General features: G+C 39.9%; 1 long non-coding RNA gene across 1 annotated transcript; it reads right to left on the bottom strand.

Moving 5' to 3' along the window:
- Positions 1 to 273: 273 nt before the first annotated feature.
- Positions 274 to 14,938, bottom strand: LOC137206242 (uncharacterized). Its single transcript, XR_010934559.1, has 2 exons — positions 5,908 to 14,938; positions 274 to 5,210 (listed from the first exon to the last, which is right to left on the bottom strand). It is a non-coding gene; the product is annotated as an uncharacterized lncRNA (long non-coding RNA).
- Positions 14,939 to 15,770: the final 832 nt, after the last annotated feature.

Genomic DNA, 15,770 nt, shown 5'->3' with positions numbered 1-15,770 from the left:
TCAGATAAGCTCTTAACAAAGCATGAAGCTATTCCATTAAATTTTAATGTTTTAGCTCCGGAGTAAGGATACCACTTCAGATGTCTTCCTTTGGAAAAGAGCAGTACCACCTTGAGAGGTCAGCAACATATAAATACTCCTAAGACAAGTTAGTTATGTTTTACCCATTCAAAGTGGGCACCGTAAAGTGATAACTAATGTCACACATGCACAAATATTTTATTGCAACAAATGTGAAGGCATCTTGCAAGAAAATTAACTCTAACATAAGTGTAGTGCATAGTGAATTTGTTTATTCATCTATTCACACAGTAGTCACTGAGCACTGACCCTGGGCCAGACACTGTGCTGAGTGCTGGGGACGCATAGGCACAGCCTCAGTGATGAGCAGGGAAGACGAGCATGCACCTGATCATTACAAGAGATTCTGTTAAGTTCTGTAAGAAGACTGTGTACTTTGCTCAGAAAACCCAGAGAAAAGAGACACTGTATCTCTGCCTGGTTGGGAGGTGGCAGGGAGGTTACAAATGACTTGAAACAGGAGATGGTTTTGATGTGGATATGTAAGAATGAACTATTTACAAAATTAATCAGCCAGGGAAGGACAGTCCAACGAACAGCACATGCAAAAGCATGGGGCCAGAAAAGGTGAAAGTACGAAATGTAGCACTGAGCGGCTACAGAATGTCTAGAGAGAGGTAGGAAATGAAGCAAGAGGTGGCACAGGTAGATTCATGAAGAAGTTTATGTGTCAAGCAAAGTGGTCCGAGCTTCATCTTCTGAGCCAAAGGGCAAAATATGGTGGCTCCCAGACATTTTTAATTGACCCACACACTGTTTGTTTTTTAAAACATTGAGATAATATTTAAAATTGAGGAATTTCTCCCTTCCCCCCAAAAATCTGAAATCTGGAGTTTTTTTTTAATGTAGAACTGCTGGTGACAGTAGGCCTGTATACCCACATGGACTTAAATCAGTTGGATATGAGTAGCAGTCAGCTTCCCCACACAGAGCACTCACTTTTCAGTTGCCACAGTCCCTGAAATTCCCTACGGTCTTTCCAAGACCAAGATGAGTCTCAGCCGCCATTTGTCATTGAACCTGACCTTGTTTTTCATGTAGTTGAGAGAAATGTTTCTCTGAACCCATGTGTCTGTCACAGACAGAAGAACAAGAGATAGGGGGGAGACACATGATGGTTTGCTTTGTTCATTCATGTTACCTGCCTGGCTTCCAAAGGCTACAAATTTAGATTTGTAACCCCTTCTCTAGACAGAGAGAATCAAGGTAATAATAAGATGGCATAATAATAATTTGTAATATTAGTTATAATAATAAGCTGTAAGGCTTAGAAGGGCTTTGGAGTATTAGTAACTGTTACTTGACTAGAGGACTCAGGGTACCTGAATCCTGTTTTGGATTCTCTTCCATGGGATGTTCTTGATGGAGATAAACTCCCACGAGACAAGAGAAAATGGGAAACATGACCCATTTGATTAGTATGGGCTGGACTTGTGCTCCTCATTCCACTGCAGAGATTTTTATTAAACTGGGCTAAAGCACACAGTTTAGGCTTAACACAGGGCTGGCCTTTCCAGGTCTCTTCCAGCAAGGTAGGGACCAAGTGACACTGACAGCCCTGCAGAGACTTCAGAGGAAGAGAAACAGTAAGGTGGCTACGCCCAAACAGGGAAGGCAGCCTCCTGCTCAGCTCACCAGCTGGGACAGGACACAGGACCAAGGAGCATATTGGCAGGCATAGTCCTACCTATTGCTAATGTGAGCCAATCCATGTCCAGGAATTTGAGTGCTCCTCTGCCAGATCCTTCAGAAAGGCTACCCTGGTTATAGTAAACAGGATGGCTTGGGAAGGGGGAAATTGGTGACAAGGACATCAGTGAGTAGGCGAACATGACTGTCTATGCAAGAAATGACACCCACCATCAAGGTGGGATGGAAATAATTTGTGTTTAACAAATGATATAAATACAACAGTGGGACACCTAAACCCAGTGTCATCTCCCCAGTACACCTCCTCTGCAGTGTTAGGGTTATCTCGGCTCAACCAGTGCCCCAGGCTACGTAAAACAGAAAAGCTAACCAGGCAGGGTGAAAATGGTTCCCTGAAGGGTTTTAAGTCCTTAGTGAAACCAGACTTGGCAGATGTCTCGGGAAGCCCACCAGGAAGTGAGACCCTGGACAGGACACAGTTTAAGAAACACATACTGCTGTTGGTGAAAGTTCTGTGCTGCCTCTTGGTCATGACAGGGAGGAGAAGTAGGCCCACCTCTGGGAGCTGACTGCATACCACACAAAGAATCAGTTAACAGAGGCCAGACTGCACGTGCCCCCTGGAGATTCCAGTCAAACACTACAAGCAAATCGAGTTAGAATCTGGCACAATTTCCCTGAAACATGTGGCCAGAGGAGAACAAATACAACTGTCCCAGGGCCATTTGCGAATAACTGTGACAAGACTCTAAGTACCCAAACCTCCATCCCAGTAAGGCGCGTGCTCAGCCATAGGTAGCAGAAAATCCTGCTTTTTGGTGGCTTAAACAGAGGGTTTATTTCCCTCCCATCACAGGAAGTCCAGCGCGGGCAGTACAGGGCCAGTTCGGCAGCTGGACCAGGCTGCCAGGGATGCCTGCTCTCTGTTTTCCCTCCTCTGCCCTCCGCTCCTTGGCTTTATCTTCATGCTTGTCACTTCCTGGCTGCCAGCAAGAGCGTCTGGCTCCCACAGCATCCTGAGCCTCAGGTTCACATTCAAAGCAGGAAGCAGTCTACAGAGAGGAGGGAGAATGAAGCAGCTTCTCAAAAGCAAGTCGAGACGAAAGGAGGCACCTCCAGCACAGGCTCTCATCTTCCCAGATCTACCAAGTATTCAGCAACTAAATTCCTATCCATGCATTCCAGACAACAGCCAGTATCCTTATAATAAATGTGGCTCATTTTCTTTTGTCTTGTTTATAGTAGTTCATTTCTGTTACTTGCCAAAGGAAAAAAAAAAAGTCCAATCAAATGCATTCACGAGGTCAGATTCACCAGTTAATCATACAGAGACCTCAGAGTTTATGTGGCCTTTCATAAACTTTCATAAAGTTATGTTGGAGGTCCATTTCTAAACATTACGGTTAGTGGCTTACACAATCATAACTGGAATGGCAGCCACTATTTATCAAGCACATGCTACATTCCAGGCACTGTCTGGGGCATTCTATATGCATTCTTGTCATCCTCACATCCTGACAAGCAAATGTCCTTGTACATAAGAGTACTGATTCTCAGAGAAGTAACTTTCCTGAGACTGTTCAGCTAATAATGATTCAAAGACAGATCCATCTGACTCCAGAGCTCAGTCCACTCTATGGTTTTTTTTTGCTATTTTTTTGTTTGTTTTGCTATGGTTTTTTGAAGTGTGATCTGAGATTGCCAAATATTCAAATTCCTGAGTCCTTTTTAAACAGACTGATTTAGACTCTCTGGGGTTGGGACTGGAGTTTAGAGTTCAGGAATCTGCAGTTTAAACAAGTTTCTTGGCTAATTCGTCTCCAGGCTATTGATTCAAAACCATGGGAGCTTCCTGGTGAAATCTGGAACTGGTCCCTATACACAGAGGGCAAGGAAAGACCGTGGAAAGAGGCAGGCCTCTCCAGATTGGTAGGTAGCATGTTTAATAAGCAAGGGAACTTACAAGCAAGGTGCCACAAGACAAGTAGATCTCTGTACCTGCCTGCCAAAATCTTTTTCTCTCCTATTTTTTTAATTGAAATGTAGTTGATATACAATATTATATGAGTTACGGGTGTACAGTATAGTGATTCACAATTTTTAAAGGTTCTACTCCAGTTATAGTTATTATAAAATACTGGCTATATTCTCCATGTTGTACAATATATACTTATGGCTTATTTTATACCTAGTAGTTTGTACCTCTTAATCCCCTACCTCTTGCCTGTCCCCCCTTCCCTTTCCCCACTGGTAACCACTAGTTTGTTCTCTGTATCTGTGAGTCTGCTTCTTTTTTGTTATATTCACTAGTTTGTTGTATTTTTTAGATTCCACATGTAAGTGATATCATATAGTATTTGTCTTTTGCTAACTTATTTCACTTAGCATAATGCCCTCCAAGTCCATCCATGTTGCTGCAAATAGCAAAATTTTATTATTTTTTACGGCTTAGTATTCCATTGTATATATATATATATCCACATCTTCTTTATCCATTCATCTGTTGATGGACACTTAGGTTGCTTCCGTACCTTGGCTATTGTAAAGAATGCTACTATAAATATTGGGGTGCATTTATCTTTTTGAATTGGTGCTTTTGTTTCTTTCGGATATATACCCAGGAGTGGAATTGCTGGGTCATATTGTAGTTCTATGTTCAGTGTTTTGAGAAACCTCCATACTGTTTTCCACAGTGCTGCACCAATTTACTTTCCCACCAACAGTGTACTAGAGTTCCCTTTTCTCCATATACTCACTAACATTTGTTATTTATGTTCTTTTTGATGATAGCCATTCTGACAGGTGTGAGGTGATATCTCATTGTGGTTTTGATTGGCATTTCCCTGATGATTAGTGATGTTGAGCATCTTTTCATGTGCCCATTGGCCACCTGCATTTCCTTTTTGGAAAAATGTCTATTCAGTTCTTCTGCCCGTTTTTTAATTGGGTATTTGTTTTTTGATGTTGAGTTGCATAAGCTGTTTATCTATGTTGGATATTAAGCCCTTATCAGTCATATTATTTGCAAATATTTTCTCCCATTCAGTAGGTTGTCTTTTCATTTTGTCAATGGTTTGCTTTGTGAAAGCTTTTCAGTTTAATTAGGTCCCATTTATTTATTTTTGCTTTTATTTCCTTTGCTTTAGGAGATGCAATCTTAAAGGTATATATAAAGGCCTTAGGTGGGTTCAGTCACGTGTATAATCCAGGTGGTCTCAACATCACATTGCTCTCTGAAGGCTGCATGCTTGAAATAACTTCAGCTATGGAAATGGTGGGCAGAACATACAGTCCAACGAGGAAGGGGTGAGGAGCCTCCAACTGGCTGGGTCCAACTCACAGGTCCACAGGCAGTCATGCCCTCCTGATGGAGGACCAAGATATGCTAGAGCCTAGAAGGCACAGCTTCTCCTCTTGGAGGCTGTCCTGTGGTTAGTGTGGTCTGTTCTCCTGTGGCTAATGCCTGCTGGCATTTTTCACTGGAGTCAGTAGTAGTGTAAGAAGAAAAAAAATTTTTTAATAAGAGGCTGAATTCTTCCTGTAGAAAATAATAGAAGAGACTTCTCCTACCTCATTTTTCTCAGAGCATTCACTTTAGAAAACTTATAATTGTTAAGTACTTTCTCCTTCTGTGATGCATATAAATCCTTTTGAAAACTAGATAGGACATTTGTCAGCTCTAGGACCCAGGAATGTCTTTCTCAGAGGACCTGGGAGTCATCTCTTTGAAAGGTAAGTATCTAGGAAGGTAGCACCCCTCCCTCCCAGTTTCTGTGGGAAGGTCAGATGGGAAGGTCGGAGCCAAACCCCACTGGGGGACCTTCTCCAACTTGCAAAGCTACTTCCTGTCATAAAGACATGAAGTTTGTTTTCCTCTGGATCAAGCCAAGAAGCTAACACTGATGGTCGGCCCCAATTACCAGATAAAGTTAAGATGAACGACTTGTGACAACTGGCTCCGTCGAGTCCTCTTCCTTGAGGACTAGCTATTGTTTATCTTGGAACATGTATGGAGTGGGTAGTATCTACTTGGCTACGTAAGGGAGTGAAATTCCTTCCTGTCTTTGCAGTCTCTTAGTGGACTACCTGTAATACACATCACATCCTGGTCTAATGTTTATTCAATAATAAAACTGGGGGCTTCCCTGGCGGTGCAGTGGTTGAGAGCCCACCTACCGATGCAGGGGACACAGGTTCGTGCCCCAGTCTGGGAAGATCCCACATGCCACGGAGTGGCTAGGCCCGTGAGCCATGGCTGCTGAGCCTGCGCGTCTGGAGTCTGTGCTCCGCAACGAGAGAGGCCACAACAGTGAGAGGCCCGTATACCGCAAAAAAGAAAAAAAAAAAGAAAATTAAACACAAAGAAAAAACATTAAAAGCAGCAAGGGAAAAGCAATAAATAACATATAAGGGAATCCCCATAAGGTTAACAGCTGATCTTTCAACAGAAACTCTGAAAGCCAGAAGGAAGTGGCAGGACATATTTAAAGTGATGAAAGGGGAAAACCTACAACCAAGATTACCAAGCTAGGATCTCATTCAGATTCGAAGGAGAAATTAAAACCTATACAGACAAGCAAAAGCTAAGAGAATTCAGCACTACCAAACCAGCTTTACAACAAATGCTAAAGGAACTTCTCTAGGAAGGAAACACAAGAGAAGGAAAAGACCTACAATAACAGACCCAAAACAATTAAGAAATGGTAATTACCTTAAATGTAAATGGATTAAATGCTCCAACCAAAAGCCATAGACTGGCTGAATGGATACAAAAACGGGACCTGTATATATGCTGTCTACAAGAGACCCACTTCAGACCTAGGGACACATACAGACTGAAACTGAGGAGGTGGAAAAAGATATTCCATGCAAATGGAAATCAGAACAAAGCTGGACTAGCAATTCTCATATCAGAGAAAACAGACTTTAAAATAAAGACTGTTACAAGAGACAATGAAGAACACTACATAATGATCAAGGGATCAATCCAAGATGAAGATATAACAATTGTAAATATTTATACACCCAACATAGAAGCACCTGAACACATAAGGCAAATGCTAACAGCCATAAAAGGGGAAATCGAAAGTAACACAATCATAGTAGGGGACTTTAACATCCCACTTTCACCAATGGACAGATCATCCAAAATGAAAATAAATAAGGAAACACAAGCTTTAAATGATACATTAAACAAGATGGACATAATTGATATTTATAGAACAATCCATCCAAAAACAACAGAATACACTTTCTTCTCAAGTGCTCATGGAACATTCTCCAAAATAGATCATATCTTGGGTCACAAATCAAGCCTTGGTAAATTAAAAAAATTGAAATCATATCAAGTATCTTTTCTGACCACACTGCTATGAAACTGGATATCAATTACAGGAAAAAAACTGTAAAAAATACAAACACATGGAGGCTAAACAATACACTACTTAATAACCAAGAGATTACCATAGAAATCAAAGAGGAAATCAAAAAATACCTAGAAACAAATGACAATGAAACCATGACAACCCAAAACATATGGGATGCAGCAAAAGCACTTTAAGAGGGATGTTTATAGCAATACAATCCTACCTCAAGAAACAAGAAACATCTCAAATAAAAAACCTAGCCTTACATCTAAAGCAATTAGAGGAAGAAGAACAAAAAAAATCCCGAAGTTAGCAGAAGGAAAGAAATCATGAAGATCAGATCAGAAATAAATGAAACAGAAATAAACAATAGCAAACATCAATAAAACTAAAAGGTGGTTCTTTGAGAAGATAAACAAAATTGATAAACCATTAGCCAGACTCATCAAGAAAAAAAGGGAGAAGACTCAAATCAATAGAATTAGAAATGAAAACGGAGAAGTAACAACTGACACTGCAGAAATACAAAGGATCATGAGAGATTCCTACAAGCAACTAAATGCCAATAGAATGGACAACCTGGAAGAAATGGACAAATTCTTAGAAAAGCACAACCTTCCGAGACTGAACCAGGAACAAATCGAAAATATAAACAGACCAATCACAAGCACTGAAATTGAGGCTGTGATTAAAAATCTTCCAACAAAAAAAAGCCCAGGACCAGATGGCTTCACAGGCGAATTCTATCAATCATTTAGAGAAGAGCTGACACCTATCCTTCTCAAACTCTTCCAAAATATAGCAGAGTGAGGAAACTCTCAAACTTATTCTACGAGGCCACCATCACCCTGATACCAAAACCATGCACAGATGTCACAAAGAAAGAAAACTACAGGCCAGTATCACTGATGCACATACATGTAAGAATCCTCAACGAAATACTAGCAAACAGAATCCAACAGCACATTAAAAGGACCATACACCATGATCAAGTGGGGTTTATCCCAGGAATGCAAGGATTTTTCAGTATATGCAAATCAATCAATGTGATAAAGCATATTAACAAATGGAAGAAAAACCATATGATCATCTCAATAGATGCAGAGAAAGCTTTCGACAAAATTCAACACCCATTTAAGATAAAAACTCTCCAGAAAGTAGGCACAGAGGGAACTTACCTCAACATAATAAAGATCATATATGACAAACTCACAGCCAACTTCATTCTCAATGGTGAAAAACTGAAACCATTTCCACTAAGATCAGGAACAACACAAGGCTGTCCACTCTCACCATTATTATTCAACATAGTTCTGGAAGTTTTAGCCACAGCAATCAGAGACGAAAAAGAAATAAAAGTAATTCCAATCAGAAAAGGAGAAGTAAAGCTGTCACTGTTTGCAGATGACATGATACTATACATAGAGAATCCTAAAGATGCTATCAGAAAACTACTACAGCTAATCAATGAATTTGGTAAAGTAGCAGGATACAAAATTAATGCATAGAAATCTCATGCATTCTTATACTCTAATGATGACAAATCTGAACGAGAATTTAAGGAAACACTCCCATTTACCACTGCAACAAAAAGAATAAAATACCTAGGAATAAACCTACCTAAGGAGACAAAAGACCTGTATGCAGAAAACTATAAGACACTGATGCAAGAAATTAAAGATGATACAAATGGAGAGAGATACCATGTTTTTGGATTGGAAGAATCAACATTGTGAAAATGACTATACTACCCAAAGCAATCTACAGATTCAATGTAATCCCTATCAAACTACCAATGGCATTTTTCACAGAACTCGAACAAAAACTTTCACAATTTGTATGGAAACACAAAAGACCCCGAATAGCCAAAGCAATCTTGAGAAAGAAAAACGGAACTGGAGGAATCAGGCTCCCTGACTTCAGACTATACTACAAAGCTAGAGTAATCAAAACAGTATGGTACTGGCAAAAAACCAGAAATATAGATCAACGGAACAAGATAGAAAGCCCAGAGATAACACACGCACATATGGTCACCTTATCTTTGATAAAGCAGGCAAGAATATACAATGGAGAAAAGACAGCCTCTTCAATGAGTGATGCTGGAAAAACTGGACAGCTACATGTAAAAGAATAAAATTAGGGCTTCCCTGGTGGCGCAGTGGTTGGGAGTCTGCCTGCCGATGCAGGTGACACGGGTTCGTGCCCCGGTCCGGGAGGATCCCACGTGCCGCGGAGTGGCTGGGCCCGTGGGCCGTGGCCGCTGGGCCTGCGTGTCCGGAGCCTGTGCTCCGCGACGGGAGAGGCCACAACGGTGAGAGGCCCGCATACCGCAAAAAAAAAAAAAAAAAAAGAATAAAATTAGAACACTCCCTAACACCATACACAAAAATAAACTCAAAACTGATTGCAGACCTAAATGTAAGGCCAGACACTATAAAACTCTTAGAGGAAAACATAGGCAGAACACTCTATGACATAAATCACAGCAAGATCCTTTTTTACCCACTTCCTAGAGAAAGGGAAATAAAAACAAAAATAAATAAATGGGACCTAAGGAAACTTAAAAGCTTTTGTACAGCAAAGGAAACCATAAAAAAGATGAAAAGACAACCCTCTGAATGGGAAAAAATATTTGCAAACAAAGCAACTTAGTAAGGAATAATCTCTAAAATACACAAGCAGCTCATGCAGCTCAATATCCAAAAATCAAACAACCCAATCTAGAAATGGGCAGAAGACCTAAATAGACATTTCTCCAAAGAAGATATACAGATTGCTAACAAACACATGAAAGGATGCTCAACATCACTAATCATTAGAGAAATGCAAATCAAAACTACAATGAGGTATCACCTCACACCAGTCCGAATGGCCATCATTTAAAAATCTACAAACAATAAATGCTGGGGAGGGTGTAGGGAAAAGGGTACCCTCTTGCACTGTTAATGGTAATGTAAACTGATACCCCACTATGGAAAACTGTATGTAGGTTCCTTAAAAAACTCAAAATAGAACTACCATATGACCCTCTAATTCCACTACTGGGCATATGCCCTGAGACAACCATAATTCAAAAAGAGTCATGTACCACAATGTTCACTGCAGCTCTGTTTACAATAGCCAGGACATGGAAGCAACCTAAGTGTACATCAACAGATGAATGGATAAAGAAGATGTGGCACGTATATATACAATGGAATATTACTCAGCCACAAAAAGAAACTAAATTGAGTTATTTGTAGTGAGGTGGATGGACCTAGCGTCTGTCATACAGAGTGAAGTAAGTCAGAAAGAGTAAAACAAATACCGTATGCTAACACATATATATGGAATCTAAAGGTTCTCAAGACCTTAGAGGCAGGACAGGGATAAAGACGTAGACATAGAGAATGGACTTGAGGACATGGGGAGAGGGAAGGGTAAGCTGATACCAAGTGAGAGAGTGGCATGGACATATATACACCACCAAATGTAAAACAGATAGCTAGTGGGAAGCAGCCTCATAGCACAGGGAGATCAGCTCATGCTTTGTGCCCACCTAGAGGGGTGAGGTAGGGATGGTTGAAGGCAGACACAAGAGGGAGGGGATATATGTATACATATAGAGGATTCACTTTGTTATACAGCAGCAACTAGCACAACAGTGTAAAGCAATTATACTCCGATAAAGATGTTTTAAAAAATAGTAGTATCTCAATAAATAGGGAAAAGATGAATTTTCTAATAAATGTTGTTAGAATAACCTGACAGTTTCACAGAAATCATTAAAACTGGATCCAGGGACTTCCCTCGTGGCGCAGTGGTTAAGAATCCGCCTGCCAATGCAGGGGACACAGGTTCGAGCCCTGGTCCGGGAAGATCCCACATGCTGCCAAGCAACTAAGCCCGTGCGCCACAACTACTGAGCCTGCGCTCTAGAGCCCGCAAGCCACAACTACTGAGCCCGCATGCTGCAACTAGTTAAGCCCACGTGCCTAGAGCCCGTGCTCCACAACAAGAGAAGCCACCGAAGTGAGAAGCTCGAGCACCGCAATGAAGAATAGCCCCTGCTCACTGCAACTAGAGAAAGCCGTGCGTAGCAATGAAGACCCAATGCAGCCAAAACAAAAATTTTAAAAACTGGATCCATTCCTCCAATCAATATGAAAAGATGTTCCATTAGAGAAATGCAAACTGAAACTATACTGATACATATTTCTAACCTATGAGGTTGGCAAATACCCAAATGTTTGACAACTTTCTCTAATGGCAGTCTCATACATTACTGGTATATACTACCTACCTATGAAGGGGAATTTGGCAGTATCTAGCAAACTTGCATGTGCATTTACCTTTTGACACAGCAATTCCACTTCTAGGAATCTTCCAAAGTGAAACAGGCAAAAATACAAAGAGCACGAAGCTGTTCACTGCAGCACCCGTTGTAATAGCAAAAGACTGGAAATAATCCAAATGTCCGTCAATAGGGGGAAAGGCTGAATAAACCATGGTACATCAACATGGTTGCTGTGAAGAGAAATGAGGACTAGCTCTATATACTCTTATAGAATTATCTCCAGGATACATTAAGTGAAAAAGATACAGGAAAACCGTATACACTATTCTTTTATTTATCTAAGGGCGGGCTTTGAAAATATATATGCTTATGTTTAAAACAAACTTTAAAAAACTATTAAAAAAACTTCCCTTCTGAGAGCGAGAAAATAGGATGAACAGGGGACAGAAGCCAGATTTCTCTGAATATTTTTTTTAACATCTAACTTTGAATCATGTAAACACTCTGATAATTATAAAGCAAAATTAAAATTTAAAAATCCTTAGAAGACTGAAAATGAAACATGATCCTGTACATTCAAGTGACTTTAAAACATAGCAACTTGACTGTATAACCCTAGTGAAATAGATACCTAAATATACAAAAAGAACTGAGGGAGGAAAATTTTTAAACGTTTTTACTAATATTATTAATGGTAATGTAGAAATTGTTATTGTGAGACTACTGTGTGTGACTCTTGTATAAAACAAATGCGTTATAGTTAGCATCACTGAGAAGTAGGATTTTCAGCATATAATAAAGGAAATACACAAATGTAAGATCACTGAAGTTGAATTTTAAAAATGTAGTCCTAGATCTGAAGTATCAATTTCCAGAATATGATGAATGCAATTAACATATACTTACTTCTTAGCTCTGTTCACTGAACAAACAATGATCAAACGAGTAGAAATGAACAGCGCTAATGCCAAGATTACTCTCTATGTGTATTATAGTCTATATAATACCACTTCTGAAAAAGTAAACAAAGCTCTTTAGAAAAACGGCTAATTTCGGGTCTGAGGAAGGAAATATACACAATAAACCTGGAATATCTTACCATCAGAAAACCAAAGACTACTTAAATGCTAGTTTAAAATGAGACAATGGGGCTTCCCTGGTGGCGCAGTGGTTGAGAGTCCGCCTGCCGATGCAGGGAACACGGGTTCCTGCCCCGGTCTGGGAAGATCCCATGTGCCGCAGAGCGGCTAGGTCCGTGAGCCATGGCCGCTGAGCCTGCGCGTCCGGAGCCTGTGCTCCGTAACGGGAGAGGCCCGCGTACCACAAAAAAAAAAAAAAAAAAAAAAAAAAAGAGAGAGACAATGAGTATCAATAAGGGTAATAACTACAATGGATTACAATACATAAAAAAATCCATGTTTATGTTAATATTAAAAAAAAAACTTATCAATCATTTTTAAAAGACATTAGAGTGACTTCCCTGGTGGTCAAGTGGTAAAGAATCTGCCTTCCAATGCAGGGGACACGGGTTTGATCCCTGGTCAGGGAACTAAGATCCCACATGCCACGGGGCAACTAAGCCCGTGCTCCACAACTACGGAGCTCACTCGCCTCAACTAGAGAGCCTGCATGCTGCAAAATACAGAGCCCACGTGCCCTGAATCCTGTGCACCAGAACTAGAGAGAGAAAACCTGCATGCCACAACTAGAGAGAAGTCTGCACACCCCAGCAAAGAGCCCATGAGCCACAACAAAAGATCCTGCATGCCGCAACTAAGACCCGACACAGCCACAAATAAATAATAATAAATCAATCTTTAAAATAATAATAAATAAAAGACATTAGAGAATCAATTCATTATCCAAATGAACCAAGCGTTTTACTGTTTTTCCTGTATGTATTAGATGTCAGGGTAACCAAATACTTAAGGTAAGTTCTCTTTTTGAAAGTATTATGGCTAATAGATAAATAAATCTATAATTAATTAATAGATCTAGCTAATGATCACCAATGGCTGCCAACATCACCAGGAGAGATAAAGTACTCAGCATCTATCAAGTAGTACTGTAAGGAGAAAAAAAAGTGTATGAGAATCAAATGTGAATCTGATCAAGCCTCTACATCCAGGGTTGATTTCATCATCTGTGCAATCATCCAGGGCTCTGTACTCAGAAAGACCCCATCTTTGGTTTAATGTTCTGCTGTCCCCATCTTGAAATTTGAACAACGGCCCCATATTCTCATTTTGCACTGGGCTCTGCAAACTATGTAGCCAATCCTTGTCTACATTTGACTACCAATTTATATGAAATAAGTGTAGTGAAGAAAAACATGGCTACACCAAATGTAAGACCGAAAACCATAAAACTCCTAGAAGAAAAAGTCGGCAGAACACTCTTTGGCATACATCATAGCAATATTTTTGGGGATCTGTCTCCTAAGGCATAGGAAACAAAAGCAAAAAATAAACAATTGGGACCTAATTAAAGGAAACCATTGACAAAACAAAAAGACAACCTACTGAATGAGAGAAATTATTCGCAAATGATATGACTGACAAGACATGAGAATCCAAAATATAAAACAGCTCATACAACTCAATATCAAAAAAACAAACAACTCAAATAAAACACGGGCAGAAGACCTGAACAGACATTTTTCCAAAGAAGACTTAGAGATGGCCAACAGGCACATGAAAAGATACTCAACATCACTAATCATGAGAGAAATGTAAATCAAAACTACAATAAAGATATCCTCACACCTGTCAGAATGGCTATCATCAAAATGACCACAAATAACAAATGCTCGAGAGGATGTGGAGAAAGGGGAACCCTAGTACCCTGCTGGAGGAAATGTAAACTGGTTCAGCCAGGACGGAAAATGGTATGGAAATTGCTCAAAAGAACGAAAACAGAACTACCATATGATCAAGCAATTCCACTCCTGGGTACATATCCAAAGAAAATGAAAAGACTAATTCAAAAAGATACATGCACCCCGATGTTCTGCTCAGCATTATTTACAATAGCCAAGATATGGAAGCAGCCTAGGTGTCCATCAACAGATGAATGGATAAAGAAGATCTCACACACACACACACACACACACACACACACACACACACACACAGACTGGAATACTACTCAGCCATAAAAAAGAATGAAATTTTGCCATTTGCAACAACACTGATGGACCTGGAGGGTATTATTCCTAGAGAAATAAGTCAGACAAATATTATATGCTATCACTTATATGTGGAATCTAAAAAATAAATAAATGAATGAATATAACAGAAACAAACTTACACATACAGAGAACAAACTAATGGTTACCAGTGGGAAGAGGGAAGCAGGGGACGGCACAATAGGGGTAGGGGATAAAGAGGTACAAACTACTATGTATAAAATAAGTAAGTTACAATGATATACTGTACAGCACAGGGAATACAGCCAATATTTTATATTAACTTTAAATGTTGTATAAGCTATAAAAATACTATGTAGTACACCTTAAGCGAATATATTATTATAAATAACTTTACTTCAATAAAATAATTAATTAGAAGTTTAACTATTAAAAAAAAAGATGTCTACAAATTCTTTGATACTTCTCCCTTCAACAGGTGGAGACTAATTCCTCCACTGCAGTCCCAGCTTACAGTTTGAATGCAATCTCATGATAGACCCCTAGCCATAACCACTCAACAAGCCACTCTTGAATTCATTACCCACAGAAACTGTGTGAGGTAAAGTTAATTATTATTTTAAGCTGCTAAATTTGAGGCAACTTATTATACAGGAATATATAACTAAGACAAGAAAAAACAGAAGATATGTTAAATGACAGCATGGGTATGCAATCAGCAAAATTTCAACTGTGGGAAACTCTATAAGAAAATAACCTCATACCTTCAACCAAAAAATTTTAAATAAATAAAAGTTCACATCACAGTGATATTTTTGGATCCGGATTTAAGCAAACCATTAAAAAAGCTATAGAACAATTAAAATATGTAGATACTGATTGGATATTTGATATTAAGAAATTATTCATTTTTAAGGTGGTATAATGATGGTATTATCATTATGTTTTTTAAAAGGGAATCTGTGGGCTTCCCTGCTGGCGCAGTGGTTGGGGGTCCGCCTGCCGATGCAGGGGGCGCCTGTTCGTGCCCTGGTCCGGGAGGGTCCCGCGTGCCGCGGGGCGGCTGGGCCCGTGGGCCATGGCCGCTGGGCCTGCGCGTCCCGAGCCTGTGCTCCGCGACGGGGGTGGGGTGGGGGTGGCGCGTACCGCAATTAAAACAACAAAAAAAAGGGAATCTGTGACTTCTAAAGATATATACTAAAATATTTACCAATGTTATGTCTGGAATTCACTTCAAAATGCTATG

The sequence above is a fragment of the Pseudorca crassidens genome, chromosome 14 (assembly GCF_039906515.1).
Source record: "Pseudorca crassidens isolate mPseCra1 chromosome 14, mPseCra1.hap1, whole genome shotgun sequence".
Lineage (NCBI taxonomy): Eukaryota > Metazoa > Chordata > Mammalia > Artiodactyla > Delphinidae > Pseudorca > Pseudorca crassidens.
The sequence above is the reverse complement of the archived record's forward strand: the minus strand, read 5'-3'. Positions and strand labels throughout refer to the sequence as shown.